Source organism: Triticum urartu, chromosome 7A (genome assembly GCF_056163025.1).
Source record: "Triticum urartu cultivar PI428250 chromosome 7A, HENAU_Tu73, whole genome shotgun sequence".
NCBI lineage: Eukaryota > Viridiplantae > Streptophyta > Magnoliopsida > Poales > Poaceae > Triticum > Triticum urartu.
In genome coordinates this window covers 161,058,396-161,067,108 of record NC_141879.1, presented here as the reverse complement: position 1 = coordinate 161,067,108, position 8,713 = coordinate 161,058,396, and positions in this window count along the sequence as shown.

Sequence of the window (8,713 nt, the reverse complement as noted above, 5' to 3'; positions counted from 1 at the left end):
AGCAAAAGCGCCGGCAGCGCGCATGAGAGCGACTCGGATGACGTTGCGAGCGACATGTCCGACTAAGCTCGCACCCCTCTGTTTTCACCCTGCACGCAAAGACTTGGAGATGGCCCCGTGGGGTGTGAGAGTGTTTTTATGGGGAGATCCCCCTATGTGTATAAATTGGTGTTCTTCTCTTCTCTTCCCGTCTTAAAGCCGAACTTGGGACGTGCTTCCGCGAGTTGGCGGGCTCCTGAGCAGGGTCGCCACTGCGACTCATCCTGACCTACATGGTCTTGTGTTGGTTGCAGGGCAGTTGGCACACCCTTCTCCTGAGATAAACCGCTAGGGGTCCGCGGCCCTGAGCCTCCTGAGCAGCATGCGGCCCTACTGCGGGGAGCTTGGCCAGGGGCGTCCTGCTGACCGCGGCAGGATGCGTACGCAGCAATTTTGCGGCGCATACGCTCTTGCCCCAAGGGGGGTCCTGCCGAGGTGGAGTAGACCTGCCTGGTGGGATCGACCGTCCAGCCCCCGAGCCGGAGGGCCTGAGGCGCAAGCCTTAAAAATGAGGTGCATGACCAGAAAGCGATAGAACCAGCAGAAATCAAAGGAAAACTCCCCCCACTATTTGCAACGAGAAAGACTTCAAATTCAAGCCGAAAGGGTGACAAACCAAGTTACAAAGAAAATGGGAGAGGAAAGCAAATAGCCGCGTCCGGCGCCTAGCTAGTCTTCTTGTCTTCCACTAGCGCGGAGCTAAGTGCTACCACTGGGATGTGGGCGGAAGCCCCCGAGGCCCAAGGGCGGCACTCGAAGACTCCGGGGCGTGTACAACCCCACACATTATTACGTGAGAGTTTCACGAGTGGAGACCTTCACAGGCGTGAGCCTTACTTCATATCGCCTGAAGAGGGCCCCGCCTTGCGCCACCCCCGACCACTATTGGGGCGTCCGGAAACCAGGACGAGACCAAGGGGCAAGGGGGACGCCAGCGGTGCCCCCGGTGACCATGGGCCCTCTGCCGGGGGGAAGGGCTCGCCAGCGCTCCGCCGGTAGAGGACCTACCTCCGTCCGGCGCCTTGCTCTGCATGGCATGCGGGAGGCCGTGGCTCCAAGCCCCCCTTGCATAGCCCCCAGCGCTCTGCTCCGGTCGGGGATAGAACCGCCGCCCTTGGGTCCTCGACCACCATCACGGCCTGGTCCACCTACAACCCATGGTTAGTGCACGCCTGCTCCTGCGATACCTGATGTACCCCGTCGTCGTCGCTGAAGGGATCGGCGGAGCCTTCAGGCGACTCGTGGAAAACTCCTGCTTCCAGCGTTCCGCCGTCCCATGCCGGCCCAAGGAGTGTATTGGGGCCCTCCCCGAGCTTGTACTCCAGGTTCACCATGCGGGGCACATAGGCATCGACGGTTGCCCCCCCCCCCCGGGGGGCACCGCCTGAGTGCAGCGCCTCTTGAGCTCCTGGCCGTGGCTCCAGGCCCTGGCGGCCGCTGGGTCGCACTCCAGCAAGGCTTCATGGTAGGCCACCAGCGCTTGCCTCGGCCTGTGACAAAGTTGCTGCAGTAGGATAGGCGGCGCCGGTGCCCACGCTGGTGTCTCCTGGCTCCTCCATTGCTCCGGGGGGTGCACGAGCTCGCCGGGCCCTTGTGCATGCCTCAGCCACAACCTGAGGAGTGGACAAGGAGCAGAAGGGCGGCGTGCCCCTGCAAGCACAGTCCATCAGTTCGGCAACGCGTTCTAGTAGTGCATCGCGGCCGCTCTCGGTCAGCCTGCACCGTAACAGCTCTCGTGCCATGATGAGCGTGGCCTGCATGTTCGCCTGCTCCCGCCGGGTGTGCGGTGATGTCACCGCTGCGTAGCTTGAGGCCCTCGCGGCAGCCCACGCGCACCGTGGCGTGAGGGTGGAAGATGCCAGTCCGCGTTGCCCACGCCCCGCGGTGTTCGGCAGTATGCGGGCCGCCTGGAGTGCGGAGTTGAGGTCTTCCTGGGCGGACGGTGCTGCCCTGACGGGCCAAGCTGCCCAGCTGTCAGCGTTGGTCCTCGGGTCGCCGGATATTGGAACCGCGGAGTGTTGGCGGGTCAGCTGATGGAAGAGAGGCTCCAGCGCACCCTACCTGGTGCGCCAAATGTCAGATCACGGGTTCCGGCAAAAAACCCTTAAGGTTCAAACTCTGGGGTGCGTGCGAAGATCTCTCTCCCCCTAGCTCACGATCTCACCGCAATCTCAAAGCTCGGCCTGCCGAACCCGAAGAACAAAGGACATAAGAGTTTATACTGGTTCGGGCCACCGATGTGGTGTAATACCCTACTCCAGTGTGGTGTGGTGGATTGCCTTGTAGGATACGGATGAACAAGTACAAGGGAAGAACAGCCTCCTAAGGAGAGGTGTTCTTGAGCTCGGTGAGCTTGCGTGTGTGAGGATGGAATGGATTCGATCCCAGATGAGTTGCCTCCTACGGTGGTGGCTAGTCCTATTTATAGAGGCCCGGGTCCTCTTCCCAAATATCAGGCAGGAAGGGATCCCACAATGGCCAATTTGAAGGGGGACAACTAGTACAAGCTATCCTGACAAAAGATGGTCTTCGCCTGCCAAAGGCTCTGGTGCTAACGCCGCCGTGGGCTCTGCGATGACCTCCGTCCTGCCGTCCTGCTGGTCTTGGTCTCATTGCATCGATATGGAAACCTTTTCCTAATGCCTCGGGACCCCTCGCCTGCACCTGCTCCTTTAGCACCAAAGAGGAAACGAGTACTATGCGCCCGCTAGCACCCGCCTGGCCTTGGTCGTCATGGCTCACGTCACGGGAATCTCACGAGCTGCCCCTTGCCTTGATCTCTCCGCTGCTCGCGAGCCAGCCTAGTGAGGCCACCCCTGAGGAGGTCTTGTGTCGTCCGCCTCGCGAGGCTTGGCCCCTCGCGAGGGTCTTGAGTGTTTGCTGGTGAAGATGGGCCGTACAGGGCCGCTGATGGAGCCACGCCGCAGGCCGCAGGTAGGCAAGTTTGGGGACCCCCATTCCCAGAACGGCGACATGTATAAGAATATGTATACATAAAATACTAACCATGTTTAAAACGCGCCCTGTTAAGAATGTAGCATTAGGATGTTGACAATCCACTGATGCATCAGTTATCCGCATAAATGATTTCTGCCTCATCATCAACCCACTTGATCAAAAACTGGTGCATAGTAGACGACACGCATTGGTTGCATGAACCCAATCACGGCCTAGTATGACGTTGTAGTTACCTTGCACCTCGGCGACAAAAAGAGCAGTAGCCAAAGTTTTGCTCCTGACCGTAAGCTGATGGGGAATGTTGCATGAAAATCAAATTCCTACTAACACCCAAGATCTATCTAGAAGAAGCATAGCAATGAGAGGGGAGAGTGTGTCTACGTACCATCGTAGACCGTTAAGCGAAAGCTTATATAACGCGGTTGATGTAGTCGTACTCTCCGTGATCCAATCACGATCCAAACTGATCTAGCACCAAACGAACGACACCTCCGAGTTTAGCACACGTGCGGCTCGGTGACATCTCCTCCTCCTTGATCCAGCAAGAGAAGGGAAGAAGTAGATGGGATCTCAACCAACACAATGACGTGGTGGAGATGGTGGTGGTGGAGCAATGGCAGCACTTCGCTAAGTGAAAACCGTGGACTAGAACTATGCTGGGAGGGAGAGACGGGGCAGTAGCCAATGCCAATGTGTTGGGGTGCCTTGCTGCGCCCCCTCCCCTATACTTATAGGTGTGGGAGGGCTGGGAGTCTAGCCCTACTCCTAGTAGGACTGGCGCCAAGGGGGAGGAGTCCTACTCCTAGTAGGAGTTGGACTCCTAGTCCCTTTCCACATGTCTTAGCCACATGGGACTCTTAGGGGTTGGTGCGCCTGGCCCATGAAGGCCAAGGAGCCCCTTTCAGCCCATGCTGGCATGTGGGACTTGGTGGACCCACTTGTGGACTTCCGGACCCCTCCGGAACCTTCTCAAAGCTTCCCGGTAAAACACCGAAAAACTACACCTTTTTCCATAATCCCGAAAACGACTTTCCATATATAAATCTTTACCTCTCGACATTTCCAAGACTCCTCGTGACGTCAGGGATCTCATCCAAGACTCCGTATAACTTTCAGTTACCAATCATCAAATATCCCAATACTACTGTAGCGTCAACGAACGTTAAGCGTGCGACCCTGCGGGTTCGGGAATCATGTAGTCATGACCGAGACACCTCTCTGGCCAATAACCAGTAGCGAGACTTGGATGCCCATATTGGTTCCTACATATTCCTCGAAGATCTTCATCGGTTGAACCAAGGTGTCGAGGATTCGGGTAATCCCGTATGCAATTCCCTTTGTCCGGTGATATGTTACTTGCCCGAGATTCGATCGTTGGTATCTCCATACCTAGTTCAATCTCATTACCGACAAGTCTCTTTACTCGTTCTGTAATACAAGATCTCGTGACTAACTCAAGGCGAGGTTGGTAGCCAAGGGCCACGTCCAGCGGCAAGGGATTGACTTTGAGGATGTGTTCACGCCCGTGGCGCGGATGGACTTGGTGCGTGTGTTGATCACCCTCGTCGCTCACCATGACTGGCAAATACACCACATGGACATCAAGTCAGCATTCTTGAATGGTGACTTGCTCGAGGAGCTGTATGTGCAGCAGCCGCTGGGATACATGAAGACAAGGTGTTGCGCCTCCGCAAGGCCATGTACGGTCTGCGCTAAGCTCCAAGGGCGTGGAACACGAAGCTGGATGACAGTCTGAGCACACTCGGCTTCGAGCGTTGTCCGTCGGAGCACGCAGTGTACTAACAAGGCACAGGAAACTCACTGCTACTCGTTGGGGTGTATGTGGATGATCTCTTCATCACCGGCGTGAACACGGAGGAGATCGCAAGCTTCAAGCAGCAAATGACCAAGCTGTTCTGCATGAGTGACTTGGGCAAATTCAGCTTCTACCTTGGCATTGAAATCCACCGGGAGCGTGATCGGATCATGCTCTGCCAGACGGCATATGCCAAGCGTCTGTTGGAGCGAGCTGGGCTGTTAGACTGCAACCCAGTCAGCACACCAATACAGGCAAGATTGAAGCTGAGCAAGGACGGTGTCGGGGATGCTGTGGATGTCATGTACTACCAAAGCATCATCGGAGGTTTGCGGTATCTGACCCACACAAGGCCAGACGTAAGCTTCGCTGTAGGCTCTAAGGAGGTTCATGGAGGCCCCTGCTGCAAATCACTATGCGGCGGTGAAGAACCTGCTTTGTTACATAGCAGGGACGCTGGAGCACGGATGTGCGTTCAAGCGCGGGAAGGGCGAGCTGAAGCTAACAGGGTACAGTGATTCAGATCATGTCAGGGACATCGTCGATCGGAAGAGCACAACGGGCACCATCTTCTTCCTCGATGAGAACCCTATAAGCTGGTAGTCGCAAAAGCAACGAGTGGTGGCCATCTCTTCATGCGAGGCCGAGTACATTGCAACCACCACAGCTGTGTGTCAAGGGATTTGGCTGGCATGGCTGCTCGACGAGATGCTGAACAAGGAGACAGTGCCTTCGAAGCTATTCGTTGACAACAAATCAGCGATCTCTCTGTCGAAGAATCCCGTCTTCCATGACCGGAGCAAGCACATTGAAATCAGGTTCCACTTCATCCGGGAGTGCATGGAGGGAGGGAAGATCGACATCGACTACATTCGAACTAGTGATCAGCTCGCTGATGTTCTGAAAAAGGGACTTGGACGTCTGGCGTTTCAAGAGCTGAGGAGGAGGATCGGCATGACTGGAGTTCTTAGGAAATAAATCAGCAACGAGAAGATTAGGGGGTGATTTGTTGACAACTTAATCTAGTCATTGGTAGCAGTAGTTAATTTCCATTTTTCAGTTAAATTCAGTTAGGCATGTGTCGCGGCTGTGCGTGTCGTGCATGAAGGGCTAGGACCCGGTCTTGGTGCTCGTGGTATGGCACGGGCGTGAGCCAGATCATGGCGCCGAGGTAGGATCTCTACTGGCCACCGTTTCTTCCTTGTACTAGAAAAAATAGTGAATGAGAAAGTCAGAAAAATCACAAGATTTTATGCGACGCCAAACACCAGTGTTCATCTCTATCAGAGCGAGTGTCAGAGAGCAAATTTTGATAGCTGCTACCTGCAACCCAGCTCAGGATGTACTTCACTGCCATTGTAGCGCATCCGGCAGTTTTTTGGCAATTCTAGAGCTTTGGTTTCTCCTTCGCGGAGTGCAGCTACAAGCGGGCGTGGAGGATACTATTTTGTGGAAACACACGGCCTGTGGGAGGTGTTGGGGAACGTAGTAATTTCAAAAAATTTCCTACGCACACGCAAGATCATGGTGATGCATAGCAATGAGAGGGGAGAGTGTTGTCTACGTACCCTCGTAGACCGAAGCGGAAGCGTTATATCAACATAGTTGATGTAGTCGAACGTCTTCACGATCCGACCGATCCAAGCACCGAAAGCACGGCACCTCCGAGTTCTGCACACGTATGGCTCGGTGACGTCCTCGCCTTCTCGATCCAGCAAGAGGGGCGAAGTAGTAGATGAGTTCCGGCAGCACGACGGTGTGGTGACGGTGTTGGTGAAGAACAATCTTCGCAGGGCTTCGCCTAAGCACTACGAAAACTATGACAAAGGATAAACTAGAGGAGACGGGGTTGCCGGCACACGGCTTGGTGTTTCTTGATGTGTCTTGGGTGCTATCCCTACCCCTCTATTTATATGTTGAGCCTTGGGGTCGAAACTTGGAGTAAAAGCCTCCACAAAGTCAGTTTCACCCGTAAGGCAAGAGTCCTTCTCGGACTCCAGGGCCAGACGCCAGGGTTCCCGGCGTCTAGACCCAGACGCCAGGGACCCTGGCGTCTAGCCCCTGGACTCCGCAAAACTTCCTTTTGCGCTTTCCAAAAACCTCATGGGCTTTCCCCTTTGGCCCAGATAAAGTGTTCTCGTGCCCAAACATTTCGGGAAACATCCGGAACCCCTTCCGGTGAATTCCAGAACCCTTCCGGAGATCAAACACTACTATCCACATATCAATCTTTACTTCCGGACCATTCCGGAGTTCCTCATCATATCTGTGATGTCATCCAAAACTCCGAACAACATTCGGTCACCAACATACATAACTCATAGTACTATATCGTCAACGAACGTTAAGCGTGCGGACCATACGGGTTCGAGAACTATGTAGACATGACCGAGGCACCTCTCTTGTCAATAACCAATAGCGGGACCTGGATGCCCATATTGGCTACTACATATTCTACGAAGATCTTTATCGGTCAGACCGCATAACAACATACGTTATTCCCTTTGTCATCGGTATGTTACTTGCCCGAGATTCGATCGTCGGTATCTCAATACCTAGTTCAATCTCGTTACCGGCAAGTCTCTTTTCTCGTTCCGTAATACATCATCCTGCAACTAACTCATTAGTTGCAATGCTTGCAAGGCTTAGGTGATGTGCGTTACCGAGAGGGCCCAGAGATACCTCTCCGACAATCGGAGTGACAAATCCTAATCTCGAAATACGCCAACCCAACAAGTACCTTCAGAGACACCTGTAGAGCACCTTTATAATCACCCAGTTACGTTGGGATGTTTGGTAGCACACAAAGTGTTCCTCCGGTAAACGGGAGTTGCATAATCTCATAGTCATAGGAACATGTATAAGTCATGAAGAAAGCAATAGCAACATACTAAACGATCGGGTGCTAAGCTAATGGAATGGGTCATGTCAATCACATCATTCTCCTAATGATGTGATCCCATTAATCAAATGACAACTCATGTCTATGGCTAGGAAACTTAACCATCTTTGATCAATGAGCTAGTCAAGTAGAGGCATACTACTGACACTCTGTTTGTCTATGTATTCACACATGTATTATCTTTCCGGTTAATACAATTCTAGCATGAATAATAAACATTTATCATGATATAAGGACATAAATAATAACTTTATTATTGCCTCTAGGGCATATTTCCTTCAGTCTCCCACTTGCACTAGAGTCAAAAATCTAGATTACACAGTAATGATTCTAACACCCATGGAGCCTTGGTGTTGATCATGTTTTGCTCGTGGAAGAGGCTTAGTCAACGGGTCTGCAACATTCAGATCCGTATGTATCTTGCAAATTTCTATGTCTCCCACCTGGACTAGATCCCGGATGGAATTGAAGCGTCTCTTGATGTGCTTGGTTCTCTTGTGAAATCTGGATTCCTTCGCTAAGGCAATTGCTCCAGTATTGTCACAAAAGATTTTCATTGGACCCGATGCACTAGGTATGACACCTAGATCGGATATGAACTCCTTCATCCAGACTCCTTCATTTGCTGCTTCCGAAGCAGCTATGTACTCCGCTTCACATGTAGATCCCGCCACGACGCTTTGTTCAGAACTGCACCAACTGACAGCTCCACCGTTTAATGTAAACACGTATCCGGTTTGCGATTTAGAATCGTTCGGATCAGTGTCAAAGCTTGCATCAACATAACCGTTTACGATGAGCTCTTTGTCCCCTCCATATACGAGAAACATATCCTTAGTCCTTTTTAGGTACTTCAGGATGTTCTTGACCGCTGTCCAGTGATCCACTCCTGGATTACTTTGGTACCTCCCTGCTAAACTTATAGCAAGGCACACATCAGGTCTGGTACACAGCATTGCATACATGATAGAGCCTATGGCTGAAGCATAGGGAACATC